Genomic DNA, 20,705 nt, shown 5'->3' with positions numbered 1-20,705 from the left:
TTTGAGAACAAATACTGCAATTACTGGCCCATCTGAAACAACACATCCTCTTAGGTGACTGGCAATAAAGTTTTTATCCTGTAAGAAGTACTTTGGTAGACCAGGTGAATGTCTATATGTGTCTATAAGAGTGATACAATTCAAACAGTATCCATTTTTAGGTTGAGTCTGGGCAGCGCTCGTGCTGCTCTGCGAGGCATGCTGTATTCATGTAGGGACTTGAAGCATCGCCCACTCTCCACCCATATTTTTCATTAGCTTGTGTCATTTTCCATTGTAAACTGTGGCTATTTATTGGTCAATAGGCTTAGTAGTCCCTCCTTAATACCACCTTGTCTCATTTTGTAATCTCCCATTGCAACACTCCCTGTTGCATGTGTTGTTACTCTGTAGTCTTTAATTACAGCCTACGAGCACTATTTTCTCAAATAGCTTCATCCTGCTTGCTGTTGAAGGTAGGACACACTCTCTCCTAACGCTTTAAAAAAAATGTATAGCAGTAAATGCATTTGCAATGCAATAGGTCTCCTATTTGCGAGAGTTCAGGCGATAGGCATTGTAAATGACAATGCCTTTTAAATAACTATTTTAAAAACAACACATGAATCTGTGTAAATTGGCTATATCTGTTTAAACGCTAAGGTCTAAATAAACATTGCTTTGACAGTGAGTGAACACATGAATAAAAGGCATTGTCATTTACAATGCCAATAGCTCAGACTCTCGTAAATGCAAGACCTATTGCATTGCAAATGCTTGTTTCTATTGCAATTGGACCTATCAGCTGCTATTGACACCATCCATCTCCAGCATCTGATAGGGGGTTGTCGGATGAGGTGTGGAAAGGATTTCATTACTTTCTATCCGGTAGAGAGAGATGTACTAACCTTCATGAAGTCACATAAGATTTGTACCTGCAGTGTGCGGTGTTCCCTATGGCTCTTGTTCGTCGCCACTTTTATTTATTAATCATTTCTTTGTGCTTAGTGACAAATGATTTCCTGTTAGGGCCTACTGACACCTAAGAGACTGGTGATTGACCAGAATGTCAGCCATGTTTCTTTCATGGGCATGCACTCGCAAAATGGCAGTCACCATAAGCTGAGGCGCCATTTTAGTTACACAGTCACTCAGACGATTTAATTTGATGAGACTTCTGGTGTTATCATACCCGAATGGTAAGCCTGAGGTTTAATGTATTTTAATTCTGAATATTAAACCTAACTTATTACAGTCCATTTGTCCTTTAATTCTCTATGCTTAACAAATTGTCTATTTGTAATAGACTTTAATTGGTATTTATTGTTTTAGTTTTCTACAATTTGTAGACAACCATTCTTTAACATATCGCCCCCACTACTGTATTTAGGTAAGCCTATGATTTGCTTCATGGTAATAATCAATTAGCAAAACTCCAAAACATATAATTGACATCTGCCAATTAGTTTTGTTCATTTTAGGTAGTTACACCATGATACAGTGACGCTAATAGGGTGAACATTGTTACCTCTTTAACGAGTTAGATTTAAAGGTAAACATACATTACCCATATTTTATTACTTTATGGGAGTTTTGTCATCAAATACAATAATAATGTTACGGAACAGAGTTGGTAAACATCTCCGCTCTATTTAACAATGTTATTGAGTATTCATATTGAATGACAAAAGAAGTATATTATGCCAGTAGTGTTAATAGGATCTCGTAGTACAAAATGTTCAGTTTAAGATTTGATATAAATCAAAGTGCAGTGAAATTGGATACACCAGTTCATAACTGATAAAAGTCTACGTTGAAAAAAAGATGAGAGACACTTATGCTTTTGATTGGTATATTGAATGCAAGTATCTTGAAGGTAGTATGCCAACATTGTAGTGGTCTCTAAGATATTTATATTTATTCACTAATGTTGAATCTGTGGATGAAACAAGAAACTATTTTGTGCATTACTAACAGTGCTTAAGAAATAAAGAAACTTGCAATGACAATCGCAGTAAACTTCAAACATTGTCCATAAGAACATAGATGATATACAAAAAATATGTCTGTATAAATTATGTGAACAAGTTCACTAAATATAAATGATTGTGCAACTATATGTTTGAAAAACATTTAATATTAATTTCTTATGATTATAGTTTGAATCATGAGTTTGTTTCCATTTTCTTTTCTTCTTTTTGTTTTGTATTCTGTCCTTTTGATTTATTTTACTCACATTGTTAGTCACACAATTGGGCTTTGATTGTTGTCTTTGCGATGATTAATTCTGATTGGCTAATTCGGCAACAACATTTTATTTTAATTTTCAGTTATATAGTTCTCATTCATAACCTGGAAGAACGAACAAAATAATTATCATAGTCGTGACACATGGAGTAGGTCTCTGCTGGAGTGAGTTGAGATTGGAAGACATAGGCCCTCACTAACAGTGAGTGACCCGGCGTTTGGGCAGATATGGGGCAGATTTATGTTAACTGGCGCATCCCCAGGGATGCGCCAGTTAACATGCGCCACAGTGCGCCACAGCTCCGCCAGCCATGGTGCGCCGCATTTATAATGCGGCGCACCATGGTGCAAAAACGGCACAGATGCGTGACGCATCTGTGCCGGAAATGTGGCGCATTGCTGGAGTTGCGTCGCAAGCGCGACGCAGCTCCAGCAAGGCTCGGGGGTGCCCCATTTTAACAATGCTGCGTCAAGACCTACGCCTGCTTCAAGCAGGCGCAGGCTTTTGACGCAGCATTGGCTAAAAAGTGACTGAGTGAAATCTCATCGATTTCACTCAGCCACTTTTGCGAGGCGCACCTGCCCCGGAACGCCCACCCTGCGCCGGAACACCCACAAGCGGCGCAGGGCTTTACAACGTGACGCATCTGCCTAGATGCGTCACGTTGTAAATCGTTAGTAGGGATGCGCCACGTTTACGCCGCCTTGCGTGACGCAACAGTGGCGTAAACGTGGCGCAAGGGCCTCATAAATCTGCCCCGAAGTTCACCCAATCAAATCTGACACCACTGTGTTTTGGAATTCATTGAGTATATGGTACATAGCACTCAATTATGAGGTTGTCCCCGCTAACGGGGAATAACATTCACATTTTGGTGCTCATTGCATCAACATTTGAAGGTTTGACCTGCCGAAATTTACAGAAGAAAAACTTCAGAGCTACGGTGTTAGCCACCAAACTCATAATTCGGGTATGTGTGGTAATCAACGATGCAATACCACAATGCATTCGCTTGTCACACCATTGCCCAGTTAGACTTGCGCAAGGACTCCAGAGCCACAGCCACGCATAAAAATGGAACAGAGAGCCAATCAGCGACCTCAACGATTGTCTTCGTGCTGTGTTACTGCGAGACAATACAGACGAATCCTGTGAGACTAAATTCAATTTCACGAAATAAATAAATAAAATCAACTTTCATTAGCTCTCATTTTACGTGAGGGGAGAAGAGGTCAGATAAAAAAATAAGACTTAATGAGAAAGGATGCCGGAACGACCTAATGAATGTTGGATTTCACATGTTATAATGGGCTAATGTGATTTATTATTTCCAAAAGTGACTTGAATAAACTCCTAGTTTTAAACTCCTCTGGAAGCCGGGCCCTGTCAGCTGCCACTGACACCTGGACGAGCTACCTGAACACAACCGCCAGTCGCACAGCAAACACCACGCACGAGAAATGTTATTCAACCTGCTCTGGAAGCGTCCCTGCTGCATGCAACTGCACATTTCAATGCCAGAATGCTTTTTTCCATTCCCTGCAGGTCTCCGGTTTCCTCTGCTCCCACTTGGTTGTTGATTATTAGTATTTTCCTAGTTTTCCAAACTAATAAGTGGCACTATCAGGCATTTGGAAGCTCTCAGAGGCTGCAGACTTTTCTGCTGGCTGCCTTAATTGATATTGAACGAGCTGCTGGTAGACGGGAACAGGGCCACTGCTGGATAATTTGCAGTTTAATCAGCGTTTGTAATGAGAGCTGCTGATTAGGGCTGTTGGAAATAAAAGAGAGTTACAAGGAACGTCTGTCAGAGTCCGGTGATAATTCAGGACTAATTGCGGTGATTAGCACAAACTGGATGACTTTGGACTTTGCTAATGCAAAGAGAAACGTGCAGGATCCAGCCGGGGACCCCTGGCGCGCGCTTCTCCCGGGGAAGGCTCGACATCCTCAGGACACGAAGCCTGCTCCCAGGCTCCGGGGTTAGGGAAGCCCGACTGAGCTTCAAGCGCTGCTCTGTCCTTGGGCACAGACCCTGTGTATTGTGGGGAATGCCGCTTTAATTATATATGTCTGTGCATTATAGCAAAAATGGAGCACCTCTCTCAATTGTCTTGCAGACTAAAAATATGAACCCAAACCAGATCTTGCACCACCCTCTTCCACTAAGTGAACAAGGGAGGCAGGACTGGGGAAATCATTTGAACCATGCTCAAATGTTGGAGTAGGCCTTCTCTGAAAGGTCAGTCCTAAACTTTTTGCCTTCACTTATCCTGTTTTTTAAACAATTTTTTTGTCAAATTTTAGGATTCCGTGCACTTCACCACTGCTAACCAGTGCTAAGATGCCTGTGCCCTCTCCTTTAAAGGTGGTAGAATTGGCTTACACCCAATTTGCACATTTAAATTACTTATAAGTCCCTAGTAGAGTGATACTCCATGTACCGAGAGTCTGTAAATTAAATGCCACAAGTGGGCCTGCAGCACTTATTGCGCTACCAACTTAAGTAGCCTTTCCAAATATGCCTCAGGACTGCCATTGCACCCTGTGTGCAGTTTGAAACTGCCAATTCGACTTGGAAAAATAAACCATTTGGCCTGGCCTGTCAATTGTGTCAGTCTGTTGGCTTTGTTTGACCAGTGGCCCCTTGCACTGGTGCGAGTAGCTGCTGGCTTCCGGCTGCGGCAGATTCCAGCAGATTTCACTATCGCTGGCTCTCGTTCCCTCGCCCGCTCCCGCTTCCTCACTGCCGCGTGGGGCGAGGGGCCACCCGAGGCTGTTGCGGTTGTGCGGCGGCACCGGGGGAGCTGTGGTGGCATCGGTGGAAGCCGCAAAGGACCGGCGAAGGATCGGTAGGAGCCATGAGGGCGTCCGGTGGCGGCAGGAGTCGCGAGAGGCACCCGGTGGCGGCGCGAGCCGCGGGAGGCACCCGGTGCCGGCGGGAGCCGGAGAGGCGCCCGGTGGCGGAAGGAGCCGCGAGAGGCATTCAGTGACGGCAGGAGCCGCAATAGGTATTCCTGGCGGCAGGAGTCCAAGGAGCAGCCAGGCAGCTCTGAAATAACTGTAAGCACTGTAATAACCCCTAGCAGTGGCCTGTGAGGCATGATTCCGGTCCGTGTTTTTCCGGAAACGCACGGATAGAGCACTCAGTCAGCGTCTTGGAGGCAGAGGCAGAGGCGTGCCTGCGCCAACAGATTTTGGCAAGCACACCCAGACACGGGGATGATTACCTCTTTCATCTATAAATTGTGCAGCTTAGCAAACTTGACAGGTCCACGCTGTGGGAAAAAAAAATATATATAATACAAAGTAGGCATTATTTCATATTAAAGACTACTACATGAAGAGGCCAGTTCAGGTTTTTCAGCTGGCAGAAAAAGGCGAGGTCATCTGGCGCAGGCGAAGGAGTGATCAAGGTGTGGAGCTCCAGGAGCTAGTTCGAACTACAAACAAGGAAACATCCTATAGGAGGCATTGGTTACAGTTCTACCCTTTTTCAAACCCGAAAGTCACTAACTAGAAGTATCTATTGTACCGCACTGCACTGTACCAACGAGGTTAAAACCTAGCATTATACAGCAGCCCATACAGCAGGCCATACACAGCAATATAATGAGATCAGGCAGCACAAGAAATCCACCTCAACCCACGAAAAGGAAAAGTAAAATCAAATCGGATGTAAAAAGTGTTGAGATATTGATGATGATTGTGATTTATTTGTTATTTCTTTGATGAGTTTGAATTTTGCATTATTTGCTTGCAGTGTCCCTTTGTTATTTATCAGTGAATCCGTCGGGGACCGACCCAGGGAAACAAAACATCACTCCTCAGATAACCAAGATATAATATATGACATAGGGACAATAGTCAACAGTAACACGAACGGTACCTGCAAGGAAAATCCAAAAAATCACTCAACACCAAGACAACAAAGGAAACCTCTTAGAAAAAGTGAATTTTCTTTTAATACCGACGATTTGTTTGACCCTTGGATGGAGTTTCGATCACCATTAAATAACAAAGGGACACTGCAAGCAAAAAATGCTAAGTTCAAACTCATCAAAGAAATAACAAAACAATCATCATCAATATCTCAACTAGGAACTCAGAAATCTATAGAAGAAATAATATGTACCTTAGCAAAGGTAACCTCAGGGGGAAGAAAGACAGTTAACGGCCATGTTCAACCAAATGATAATACTTCTAGCAAAGATGAAGCAGATTTGATAAGAGAAAGAAAATCTCAGTACCAGTACATGGTACATTGGATAAAACCGCAGGAAAGGTTTAGCAGGTGGATACATTCCAGGGCAAAAAGGAATCCATAATCGAAATATCAAGTTCATTGGAACAGCTAGACCAAGAGTACGATGAACCATACATTAAATTAAGTAAAAAAAGGGAAGTAAACCGGGAACAGAGGGATCACATGGATGAGGACAACAAGGTGGAAATTAAGAAAAAATACAGTCTCCCCGCAAAATCACAGGAATGAGCGGCGTCATAACAATGTCATATAAAACATAACAGAAGGAATGCTGGATGCTGATCTCAATCCACAATCCCTTCCAAACCTACATGTTGCTTTAGTCAATATATTAAAAACATCAATTAAAACCCTGAACATACAGTCAGATAAACTGGACATTCAAATAAATGTAATGTATATAATTGCCGAATACATCTCAGGTATAAATAATAAATCAGACATAATGACGAACCAATTAGGACATATTCAGGATGGAAATGAAATACGGGCACAAGACTTCAGCTGCCTCTGTTGTCCCATATTGGAAAAATTAAGGGATTTACCGACTCTACTAAAAAGCATTTTATACGAATGCAAACGCACAAACTGTTCACTTGAAAATAAAGATCTGAATAGTAAAAATTGCACCCAGGGAGGACATAATCATAACTCTGCTCCAACTACTAACAAAAAAGGAGAAAATAACAAAGAGAAAAAATTGAGGGGAAAAAATTCCCAAAATGCTGTAACAAGTGAAATAGAAAAGTCTACTGAACAGCAGACAGTGAGAGATGCAGATGAGGTTGCAAATGCGTTAGATAACCCTGCTCCGGAACCAAGCTTTAGTTTACAGGTCAATTGTATGGAAGCAAATCATCAAACGCATAAGCAGATGAACATAATAAACAATTCTCCACCCGTCTTAACAAAACGACAAAAAAAACGAGCCAGGAAGGCTAGAAATCGTATACACATCAGTAAAACATCAAGCCAACAAAGGGGCCGGCTATGATAGCGGTTTTCCCGCATCCTCCGGGCCGGCGGAAGCCACCGCCAGCCCGGAGGATGCGGGAAAACCGCTGCAGAGCCTGAAAAGACCCACCGCCATATTAGGATGGCGGTGGGTCTTGCAATCCGTCCGCAGCCTTTCTGCCGCAGTCGCCTTCCGACCGCGGCGGAAAAGCTTTAACATGGCTGGCGGTGTCTATCAGACACCGCCAGCCATATTAGGATGGTGTAAAATGTATGCTTTTCCGTGGCGGCTTTTCCGCCGTGGAAAAGCATACGGACCTTCACTTCGGGGGCCTGTTGCGGGCCCCCTGGGTGAAGGGGGTGTGGGGGGTGCACTTGGGGGGTACCTATGGTACCCCCTGCATTTGCGTGAACAAAGCAGCAGGCACCGCATGGTGCCTGCCGCTTTATGCACGTAAATGCGGTGCATGCATTTTTACCTTTGCGGCAGGTGCAGCTTGAAGCTGCACCCGCCGCAATGTTAAAGATAGAGGATGTGACCGGCCACATCCTAATCTGCACGGAGGGAACGCCGCAGCCCATGCGGACGTTCCCTCCTACTCTGGGGTCGTGGATGGACTCAAGTCCGTCCGCGATCCTAATGACCCCCATAGTGTGGACAATTACCCAATCTTTATTCATCAGAGCAGATGTAGATCCTCATGGGTATTTGGGAAAGACCTCAAACAAGAAGAGGAAGAGGTAGAAAATCTATACATTCAGTCAGTATCAACAAAAACATTGCACCAAACAAACAAGCTGGTAGAAAATAGCCCAGCTGGGGCTGACGGTAGTGTGGGCTGTGACCTTGTTTCACCTACACTTAAGGGGCAACGCACTATTGAGAGCATCAAAATCAGTAATCCGGAAATAACAACAAGAAACAAACCTAAAGGGAGCACAACAGGACAATTAATACATATTGGAAATAAAACAAAACAACCAGAAACATCAATAAAACAACAACCAAGACAGATCCAGACTGAACATGTACATGGTTTCCTTCCAGACAAAAAAATATATAAAAGATTTAAATGCAGGGGTGTGTAGACAAGGATTGTCAACAGAAGAGACAAACACAAATAATGATGCCAGACGAATAAGTGGTACTGAACAGAAATGGATCATAAAATCACAAGAAAATGCCTTCCCTGACAGGAATACTAGATCAAAACTACAAAATTATAATTGCAAAATTATGCAAGACAGACAAGTCATCACGAAGGTTGAGGGAAGCTCGGGAAACAACAAGGAAGATTCAATACTGATTAATATAAACCCAGAGTGGGTCAAACTAAAGAACAATAGAATAACCGAACTAGAACGAAATCCAAGGAACTGTCAACTCCTAAGTATTGGGAGAGATGGCAAAAAATATAGCCTGAAGACAGATGAGCGGTTAGAAAATGGTAAAAAAAATCAGCAAATGAACATCATAACAAGGCAGTATCTTGACACAAACTGCAGGGATATTAAGGAACTTGGAAGAAAGCAACCAAATGAGCAGCCGCGACTCTCTCATGGTCAAACAAAAGGGAATAAACCAGATCTAACAAATAAGGTTATATTCATCCCCCATTATCATTCACAGGGTCCCCAAGATTACCTGAACAAAGGAAATATCCTACGGCTCATGACAGAAATTCCAACACTGCAACATTTAACGTCTGCAGATCTAATAGCAATTGAATTTGTTAACCCTGGAAAAAATGCCGGAAACGAAGGTACTATAGCAACATGGAAAAATGAAGAGACTGTAACTGAAATTTTACAAGAAATCACCAAATTTGAGGACTGGGGAATATCACTGACTATCCCAGTAATCCAACGATATCCGTCTCCCGTTATTTCCAAAACAAAAAGTCCAGGAAAAAACAAAGTTCCCTCGGTACTAAGAGGCGCAAAAAGTGCAGAAGGGGACAATATATATCAACAAAGGAAAATAAAGCAGGGACTGCCCATCCAGGGATAGACACGAGAATGAAATTATAGTCTAGCCGGAGAAACAGCACCTTCCACCATAAAAATCCTATCCTGGAACATCGCAGGAGCAAAAGGAATCCTTCAGGACAAAGGAAAGACAGCATCCTGGGAAAACTATGAAATAATTATGCTACAAGAAACCTGGCTGACAGCCGCTGTAGCTGTCCTAAGTTGGATAGGATATCACGTTAATGCAACAAGAACACAGCAACACGGAAGAGCAAAGGGGGTCTTGCTGTTTACATTTCAACATCATTAATAATCTCGACAACTCCGGTGATATCGACAACTCCAGTCATGCAAATAATAAGAATGGACCTGGGCACACATTCAGGGGTAAGCACCATTATTTTAATTAATATCTATGCTCACCCTAAAATCAAATTAAAAAAAAGATCTCTTCAAAAAAGTTATAGATGTCATCACAGAATTCCGCTGTGAACACTCAACCTCACTGGGGATTTCAATGCAAACTAATTTCATCCTCAAGAAGAAGAAGATAACATCCTCGCAGCAAACAAAATCTGGGCTGTAGAAACGCAGCTGTTTTACGAACAAAACCGTAATGATAAAACAGGCCAGCAATTGATAGGAGAACTTGAACATCTGGGAATGCGTGCCTTAAACGGAAGAATACAACAAGATAGACCTGACAATTATGCTTATATTGGCCCCCGTTCGAGCTCAACTCTGGACTTTATAATAGTAACTCTCCCACTTCTTGGGCAAATAATCAGCTTCCAAATTGAATGCTCAGTCGATAGTGATCATTCAGCTCAGCATATCACACTTAAAATAATATTATTTAAACATCCAGAAGCCCCAGCCATTGATGGGGAAATATCAACAATTAATTTGAAACGTTTAAGGTGGACATGTAATACTCTACCGGACATCGCTTTAAAAGACAAACATTTTATGATATCTCTTGAGCTAGAAAATAAAACGGCTTCAGAAACATGGACCGTTTTCCTGGAAAAACTAACCGAAGCAGGAGTATCCACCAAACGCACAACTAAAAACAGAAAATATAACAATAGCTACCTGAGTCAAACATCACAAAGCTTGAGAAAGCACCTAAGAAAGGCCCTCTGAAAGGCTCAACTATCAGAGTCCACAGTCCATGGTATGGGATGAAGTACGCCTTTTAAAAAGGAAATACAAAAAACAAATCTGGATCGATTAAAAAAAACGAAGAAAATAACTTTTGGATGAAATTGTTACATAACGCAAAAAATCTGATGCCAGAGCATTCTGGGGACTGGTGAACTCCATGAATAGAAATGTTAAAACTATTAACATGGCCTGCGTTACTGAGTATGCATGGGTACAGCATTTAATTTCAACTCAATAAATACTCCAGACCATTTGTTCACAGTCGTCACCAAGACGTATGAAAAGCAGAAAGAAGACGTATCTCAGTTGACAGCACCCTATGCTGAAACAGAAATTCTACAGATCATGAAAAAAGTCGGCTTGATAGTGCACCAGGTCCGAATGATGTTCCGCAGGCAATTTATAAACAGGACCCCAACTTCTGGGCACTCAAGATCGGTAGTCTGTTCTAGATGATCAGCACCACTAGTAGAAAACCAGAAAGTTGGAGAGGTGCGATTATTAACCCAATATATAGAGCTGGAGAGCGCACAGATCCTGCAAATTATCGTCTGATCACGATGATAGATGCAGAGGCTATATATTATGCATCCCTGATTCTAACTGACTTGATAAACTGGTCCGATGAAATCATGAAAAATCCCATGAATCAGTCAGGCTTTCGACGCGGCACAGGTACAATATCAAATATATTAGCGATAGGGCTAATTGCCGATATAAGCCTAAGACAGCGACAGGCATTCCACCTATGCTTTGTAGATTTTAAAGCAACCTTTGACCGCGTTAATGGACGCACAATATGGGCCAACCAGGGTTTACCAGACACACTTCTAAACCCAATTATCGATCTCTACACTAATACCTGGATGCAGGATAAGATTGCCAATGGTCAGAGGCTCTCACGGAGGATCCACACTAATGAAGGGCTTAAACAAGGCTGTGTATTGGCTCCGCACCTTTTCAATTTATTTATTTCTTTATTTATTTCTTTATTTATTTTATAAAGTTTTATGTAGCGCGAACTAGACCCAAGAGGGTATCAGAGCGCTTTACAGTTAGGATTGTTGCGTTAAGAGTTTCATCAGATACAAAAGCATAGTAAGATACAGTACACATAAACAATGATTCACAAATTCGTAGGAGGGAGGGGAAGAAGGCCTAATAGCGGGGAGACTCTGGGGAACTGTGCCCAATGTATGGCCGGGTAGGTGATGGCCAAGGGGGAAACCAGGGCCAATCTCCTCAATAGCTGTCTAGCAGCTCCCCCGGGCATCAGCCATGTTGCTCAGGTCTCAGCATTCAGGAAAAAAAGATTTTAGTTTATTTGATTTGAGAAGGTTATAGAGCGCTGGCTAGACCCGGAGGTATCAGAGCGCAAAACCAGAGGATTGTTGCATTACAAGGTATATCTAAAAAGGGTTATATAGCGCTGGCTAGACCTGGAGGTATCAGAGCACTATACAAGAGGAACATTGAGTTACACATTACATCAGTTACTGTAGCGTAGTAAGGTATAGTCAACAAACAATGAGGATGAGATAATATATAGGAAAGGTGGGGAGGAAGGAATCATAACAGGGAGACGAGGAAGAACTGTGTCCGATGTCTGGCTGGGTAGGTGACGGTCAAGGGAGAAACCAGGGCCAATCTCCTCAATACCTGTCTAGCAGCTCCACCGGGCATCAACCATGTGGTCAGGTCTCAGCATTCAGGAAAACCAGATTTTAGTTTATTTGATTTGAGAAAGGTTATATAGCGCTGGCTAGACCCGAAGGTATCCGAGCGCAAAACCAGAATATGTTGCATTACAAGGTATATCTATAAAGGTTTACATAGTGCTGGCTAGACCCAGAGATATCAGAGCGCTATACAAGAGGAACATTGCGTTACAGATTACATCAGTTACAATAGCGTAGTAAGGTACAGTCAACAAACAACGAGGATGAGAGAATTTGTAGGAAAGGAGGGGATGAAGAAGCCATAACAGGGAGTCATGGAAGAACTGTGTCCGATGTCCGGCTGGGTAGGTGACTGCCGAGGCGGAAACCAGAGCCAATCTCCTCATTAGTTGTCTAGCAACTGCACCAGGCAACTGCCATGTTGCTCAGATCTCAACGTTCGGGAAAACCAGTTTTTAATAGATACATAGGCTACGAGGATAGAGGAAACAGAAGGAGGCGGGGGGAGGGAGTAAAAACAAGCCAGGGAAGGAGCGGGGGCTACCAGATAGGCCGATGGCAGATGTGATCAAGGTCTGGTCTGAGTCTGGTGGTAGGGAAAAACTGTGGCAACCATCTTGGAGTAAGGCCAGGGATTCTGGCTTCGGAGATAGAAACAGCTGGTACCCATATTAGTCTTTCACTCAAGGATTTCCTTAGGTGATTGACATCCCTCATGGTGGGCCGCCGCCTCCGCAGTGTTCCACATTCCAGTCCCAGTACACAGAGTCCGCCTTGCCATTGTTTATACAGCTATAACACCAAGCCCGATAACATCAGGAAAATAAAGCGATCAACTATGTCTTACACGGCTGCCATTTCAGGGTCAGGCACCGTACATCTTAAAAGACATCGGGAATCTGCAGTTGGCCCCATTATCAATAGCACCTCAGAAACTGATATCTATCGCTTATCTATCGCATCGAGGATAGAAAGCCTTAGTGCAGGCTAGCTGAGCATTGGGGATGCAGGCAGGAATCCCCAGCGCTGCCTGGGTCAGTAATATCAGGGCGGGGGAGGCTCCTGTGCTCCACCCATGTTCAACAGTGATCCTGGTGGGCGGTCCACTGCCCAACCCAAATGCCGTCACTTGCCGCGATGTGCGCTCAATCAGGACCCTCATCGGTAACCAGGGCCTCAGGCCGATGCGGCAGCTCACTGCCAAAACTCAGCCGCGGCACCCGGGTCTCGTACAGGCGATCCTGCGGTGGCGAGGGGGGGATCCTAAAACTCCACAACAAAGGGCCATCCCTCACTCACCTTTCCACGTCTCCGGGGGTCCGCCACTTACAGCAGGGGTGTTATCTACCGACCTCTGGTAGCCACACAACTTTTATTTGAGCAATATGTGGAACTTCACATGAATCAACTAATCTCCTATTAGTATGAAGTTTACTTGGGAGTCTTAAACCTCTGTTGAGGTGGCGCAGCAGTCAATCTGCTCACCTCTCTCTTTAAACGATCACCATCATATACATCACTGCTGTAAACCTACTCACACCAAAGTTGATAACATCGCTCTAGGACACTAAAATACGAACATTGACACTTTGGCTGCTACAGTCTTAAATAACCTTTCTCCATCTATTGCAGGCTTCCATGCAGAAGTTGATTCCACCGCTACCCAATGCAAGCAGAGCATAAAAGAACCCCTTGATGATTTTGAACCAAAAGGAAACGAAAAAGACCTAAGCACTGCGGTCCACAGTTTTCTAGATGAAGGAAAACCTTTCCCACTGCTGGAGAAATCATGGCCACATTAACTCTAAGGTGGATCTTCTGGCAGAAGGCATCCATTGCAGAGCCGGCGAAGTGTAGTTGCGAAGGGTAAAATGAAGAGTTTGTCTTGCCGCTGCATTTACAATTCTTAGGGTTGTCTCATAGTAGACTTTGAAACTCCATGGTGTCGTCATGGAACTCTGCTCCTCAGATGCTTGTATCCCTCTAGTCCAGTAAGGAGCACGTGCATTCAGTACAGATTACGTCATATTTTCGGTGTTTCGTGACCTTAACCGGAATCCCTCGGATCCATGAAGGACTTATGCGTCCAGTATAGATGACGTCATCTCTTCGGTGTTTCATGACCTTACCTTGTGTCCCTCTAATTATGGCCGACTTAACACCAAGGTTAGACGGGGTCAATTCCCCCCCACCACGGTTGGGTACACTGCCACTAACACATCTGTCCTATGCAGATGATATTGTACTTTTAAGCCATACGAGAATTGGATTGCAACGATCAATTCATGAGTTAGCCGCTTACACTAAAACAAATCTAATGGAAATAAACATAAAAAAATAAAGGTCATGATTATAACACACTGTCGACCGAAACAGCCAAAATTTATAATTGACAACACCAAGTTGGAAGTAGTAGACAGCTACAAATATTTGGGTATATATTTGGACCGGAGGTTTTCATTTGCTATGCATCAGGAAACAATTGAAAAGAAGGGAGCTGCTTTACTGTTTGCTTTTTGCAGTATTCTAAAATGACTAAAAGACCCATCGTTCCTCCCTCTTCTTGCAGTTATGAAAGCAAAACTACTACCGACTATTGCATATGGAAGTGTGGTTCATCACAAGAATAGTGGGCCATTACTAGACAAAATACAAACGTGAGTCTACAAAAGAATATTCCATCTGCCATGTGATGCCTCGCCAGCCCAAGTACGCCTCAAGTTTGGATTACAACAACAAGAAATACACAAAAGGTATGATACAATCAAATCCTGGTACACAATATGGCTTAATCGGGATCTAGATATCACTCTGCACTCTTGGAAGCTCTGCAAAATGATTCAAAGTATGACTATGCAAAGTACTTTAATTCCTCACTGAAAATAACTAAGATGGAGGCTCTCTGGCAACGGAAACTGCCATGGACATCTTTTCTGATAATTATGAAAAAAGTGGCAAAAGCTCACTCATTAATTGAAGATGAAGCAATCTTAAGCCGACATGTGCATGCTTGGATGGTCCTACAAGCATATACGAGGTCTGAGCCAGCAGCATATCTGGCCTTAACATTCCCGCCGCATCTGAAAACTAAGTATATGGAGCTGTGCATGGGGAAATTGCCGTCCAATGCTGATCAACTGATCTGGAGGACCCCAGGCCGAAAAGATTGCGATCTATGTGGAGCAGCAGTACAGGACTTTATGCATTTGATATGTATCTGCCCGGGGTTAGGGCGCAGCCACCAGGATTTGCTTAAGAGGAAGTTTAATGAAAAATGCATTCGTACCTGCAGATTGGCAATATTAACGACTATAGACTCGAAGGACCCACAATTAATTTGTTATATAATCAAATTTTTAACCCACTTTGAGAAATTGAAGAAAGAATAATGTCGCAATATTTGCGGATCCTGTAAAATTGAAAAATATTTTTAAACCTTTATATTAATTATTTACATCTGATCTTTGTTTATAGTACGTGAAGGTACAATGTACTATATTTTATGTTATGGAATATTGTAATGGTTTTAATTAACTACACAAAAAACTATTTACTTACTTACATTTGGCCTGGCCTAAACATTCCTATTTCATACATATGTCCCCCCCATAGTAGGCTCTAAACAGCCCATAGGGCAGGGTGCATTGTATTTGAAAAGTAGGGCATATATGTTTAAGTTTTATATGTCCTGGTAGTGAAACACTCTAAATTCATTTTTCACTAGTGCAAGGCCTTCTTCTCCCACAGGGTAAGATTGGGTTACCTTATTACATTTAACAAGTAATACATTTTGCTTGGGAACAGGCAACAATGATATGTTTAGGGTCTAGAGAATTGTAAGCTAAAATTCTGTTTAATAGTAAAGTCAAATTTTAAGTCATATTTCTGGAAATATCACTTTTAGGAAGTTGGCATTTTCTTGTCCAAGCCTTTTGGTGCCTGCAGCCTGTGGCCTTGGTCACATGACTAGGTGTAGCTGGCAGTTGGCCCTTGGGTATTTCTCTCACAAGGCAGCACACAGGAAAAACGCAAAACAAGGAGAATTAAAACATTTCTCCTCGTTTCGCGAACTTAAGACCAGGTTTTTCCTGGTATTTATTTTAGCACTGCCTCCTATTTACACTGCTCTTGTAAATAGGGGCAGCGTAAAAAACAATGGGTGTTGAGTTGGAACCGCCATCACAACACCCACCGGCTACCCCTTTCACTCTAAGCACAGCGCGAAAGGGGACCTTATTCATAAGGTCGAGTTAAGCCACATTAAGTGGCTTAACTCTACCTTGTAAATAAGGCAAGGCCCCTACCGCCACAACAACATCACTGAAAGTGACATCATGATAGTGATAGGGGCTCGTACATATGCCCCTTAATTTCCTCAAATGGGCCTCCCCTGTCACAAGCAGATATCAGATAATAGCTGTACAGGACATTTCCTTTGTGTTCTCAGTGGGGGCAAAGCTGTCTTCAAAACTGGTTTTGAGTCACCACAGAGGATGGGCTGCTCATTACCCTCACCATACCTCAGGGGGCACACAGGCTCTGCACATGGGGGAAAGGGGTGCTCTATGTGGATTTAGTGAGTGAGGGTGCACTGTGATTTTGTTTTGAGTAGGGCACACAGAAACTGGGAACTTTTACCCTATTGGTTAGGGAGGGCCAGGACTACCCCATCACAAGCTAGTGCCAGGCATAAATATAGCACACCAAGACACACCTACAGAACACTTTGGACCTGTGAAAGAACAGAAGAAGAACTGCGCTTGCTGTTTGAGACCTTGAGGAGACCTGAAGTTTTGGATCTGCTCCACATGTTCCCTGGTCAAAGATGTGTATTCTAAAGATTAGTTGGCTACAGGGATGGGACAAACTGTAAGAGCCCTTTTTCCAGAAGTGCCCTGCTAACCAAAACCAACTGGACCTGAGTTGGACCCAGGCTTAACTGGTCAAGACAGAAGCTTGCTGTACTGAAGAAATAGGTTTCCCCCACTCAGAGCTTCTCTGCAGCAGCAGATCCAATTCAGCTGGACTTTGGTGAGAAGGTATCTGGCCCGGTGTAGTGCTTGTCGGACAAAGCAGCACCTTTGCACTCCTAGAGGATTTTGAGCTCTGAAAAAGAGACTTAGGGGGTGATTACAATGTCGTTCTAAAAGGCTCCGAATGGGATTCGGTGTCTCAGAATCCAATTCGGAACCCTTGTTTCAGACCAAATCGTACACATTTCCCAACGACCGATTACGATGCCCGTAAACCGTCCAGGTTGTTCGATTCAGCTCCAAAAGGCATTTGGACAGCCTGATTTTTTGGGAGCCGAATCGTACAGCTCTTTCGACACGGTTTCAAAGCGAGCGACCACAATGACCAATTTGGACAGCCGTTCCGATTCAGTCTGCCCGGCATGAAACAGCTGTGGGAATCTGTCTTAGGGGGCCCATTGCAGGCCCCCCTTCACCCAGAGGCTTCTGGTTGGAGCCTGTGGGGGTACCCAAGGGCCCTCTCTTTCCAAACATGCACAAAGCAGCAGGCACCAAGGGGGTGCCCGCCACAGGGTGCACGGTTTTCCCCAACCACCCCTTTTTCAATGGGAGCCTGTGTTCTCATTCGGAAAACAGGCTCCCGTTGAAGTCAATGCGAATCCGACTGAACGATGTTGAGAAGTATCGTAATCAGTCGTTCAGACTCAGAGAACCCGATACAGTCAGAAATGATTCTGAGACCGATCCGTTTGGAACAGTTTGCAATTGACATTGTAATCAGCCCCTAAGTCTGAAGGTAAAAACTTTGACCAAGGAAAGGTGCCAAAACTATCTGGCTAGACTTCCCGGGGCATGAAAAAATCAAATGTTCCCACTCTGAGCTGTTTCTGCAAAATGATAGGCTTCACCAGGGTCTTGTACAATCTGATGCTTTGGAGCTCTCCTCGGATACAGCCTCCAGTTTGACCTGCAGAAGGTTTTTGAGTTCTCTTTTTGAGAAGTCCCATGGTAAAATCTCTGATTGGGTCAAACCTAGTTGGTGTATCCAACCTGTGCTCCATTGCAGTCAGCCTAAAATCACGCCTAGGCCCCAGTCTTCCACAAACGCTGCATATCCAAACCCGAGCTACTGAGGCTGACACACATATTTCCTTGGCACTTGTCAATGCGCGTTCCTTGAGTAAGCACTGCCAGGACATAGCCGACCTTATTAATGATTATAATTTGGATATCCTTTATATTACAGAGACTTGGTCCGATGAAGCATCTGCCCCTGACTATGCTATAGCAGTTCCCCCTGGTTATAGTGCCTATCGGCAGGACAGGCCCAAAGGTAAAGGAGGTGGAATTGCCATCATAGCAAGAGACCTATACAAAACGCGCTGTTCACCTATCCCTATCAATGCATGCGAAGCCATGCATTTTGATATTAATCTGGCCCCCACGTATAATTTTAAGGGAACACTGATATATAGACCCCCTGGCACTAGATCCGCGTTCCTCGCAAATCTTACCAATATCACCGAATCTATAGCGGCAGAAGAATTCACCACGATATTGGGTGATTTCAATTTTCATCTGGAGCTCCACGGTGATAGGGATACCACAACCCTCGTATCAGACCTAGACACGATGGGCCTTAGACAGCTGGTTACAACCTCTACTCACCAGGCAGGCCATACGCTGGACGGAATCTTCACTAATGTGGAAGGACTGTCCATCACTTCTGTTCTTCCAATGACCTGGACAGACCATTCAGTCATCTTTTGTAGACTTACTATCAAAAGTCCGCAGAGTGACAAAATGTCTCCTGCTATAAAGGGCACGTTCAAAGCGTGGAAGGACATTAACCCCAATGATTTAAGGTTGCTTCTCAACACTACAACCCCAGAACTATCCACTGACCCAACGACTGCCACTAATCAATTTCAAAAATGGTTGGGTGAAGCTTCAACTCAGTTGGCACCCACCAAATCAATTTCTAAAAATAGAAATAGGCCCAAAGCTCAGTGGTATACGAAACAACTAAAAGACCAAAAACAACTTACTAGGAATAAGGAACGACAATGGCGAAGAACTTATGACACTGAAACCAAGGACAATTATAAGAAAGCCCTGGCTACTTATAAATCAATGATAATAACAACAAAAAAGGATTATTACACTCGCCATATAGAATCTGCCAAAAATTCTAGCAAAGAGCTTTATCACGTTGCTAAAACCCTTGCGGGTAATGCCCCGGATCTTAATCCACCCCCATCACAAACCTTATGCGATGCCTTGTCAGACTTTTTCTTTACTAAAGTCAATGACATTTATCAAGCTTTTAATCTTGACCAGGTCCACAGCAGTGTTACTATTCCTCCGATCACTCTTCTGACTCCGGCTAGTACCACTATGACATCCTTCAATGCCCTTACCACTGATCAAGTTAAAAGCATTTTTAACACGATTAAAGCTGGATCAGCTTTGGACCCCTGCCCAACCTCTGTACTTGCCACAGTACCAGATATAGTCATCCCCATTATAACCACTCTCTGTAACACTATTCTGGCATCCGGATTCTACCCCGACTCGCTGAAAAATACACTAATCAAACCTCTGCTTAAAAAACCGGGGTTAGACAAAAGCGAACTAAAAAATTATCGCCCTATTGCAAGTCTCCCTTTCCTAGCGAAGGTTATAGAAAAGGCCATGAACCAGCAGTTGTCAGCTTATATAGAGAACAATCATTTGCTGGATGATACACAGTTCGGCTTCCGTAAACATCACGGCACGGAAACCGCTCTCATTAAAGCAGCCGACGACATAAGAGTCATCCGTGACCAAGGAGGTACTGCCGTATTAGTCCTCCTTGATTTGTCTGCTGCCTTCGACACGGTCGACCACAAGATCTTGGTCGACCGTGTCGAGAGGATGGGCATTCAGCTTACTGCTAGAGATCTTCTGGCCTCCTTCCTGGCCAATAGAACCCAGGCGGTCACCCTGGGCCCCTTCCAATCGGCCGATCTGTCGTTACCGTGTGGGGTCCCACAAGGCTCATCCCTGAGTCCGACACTATTTAATATATACGTGTCGGACCTTGCTAGTGTCATCAAAGCATACAGGATGGGCCTGACCTCATACGCCGACGACACCCAGTTGGTTCTGGCCATAAAGGGTGATGGACAGAAGATGGCGGAGAGTTTCCAAGATGGGATGACTGCTATTAGTGAGTGGATGGCAAGAAATTGCCTGAAGCTCAACTCTGATAAAACAGAGGTGGTTATCTTCGGTAAGCTCTCCCCAGCCTGGTCGGCAACCTGGTGGCCAGCGGTCATGGGCACACCTCCTTGCCCCACGGTCAAAGTTAGAAACTTAGGTGTCACCTTTGACAACCAGCTCAACTTCATGGCCCATGCGAATAAAGTGGCTGCTAATGCTCACTTTAAGTTACGTATTGTAAGGAAAATCATACCTTACCTACC

The sequence above is a fragment of the Lissotriton vulgaris genome, chromosome 3_1 (assembly GCF_964263255.1).
Source record: "Lissotriton vulgaris chromosome 3_1, aLisVul1.2, whole genome shotgun sequence".
In the NCBI taxonomy this organism is placed as follows: Eukaryota; Metazoa; Chordata; class Amphibia; order Caudata; family Salamandridae; genus Lissotriton; species Lissotriton vulgaris.
Note: the sequence above shows the minus strand (reverse complement) of the source record.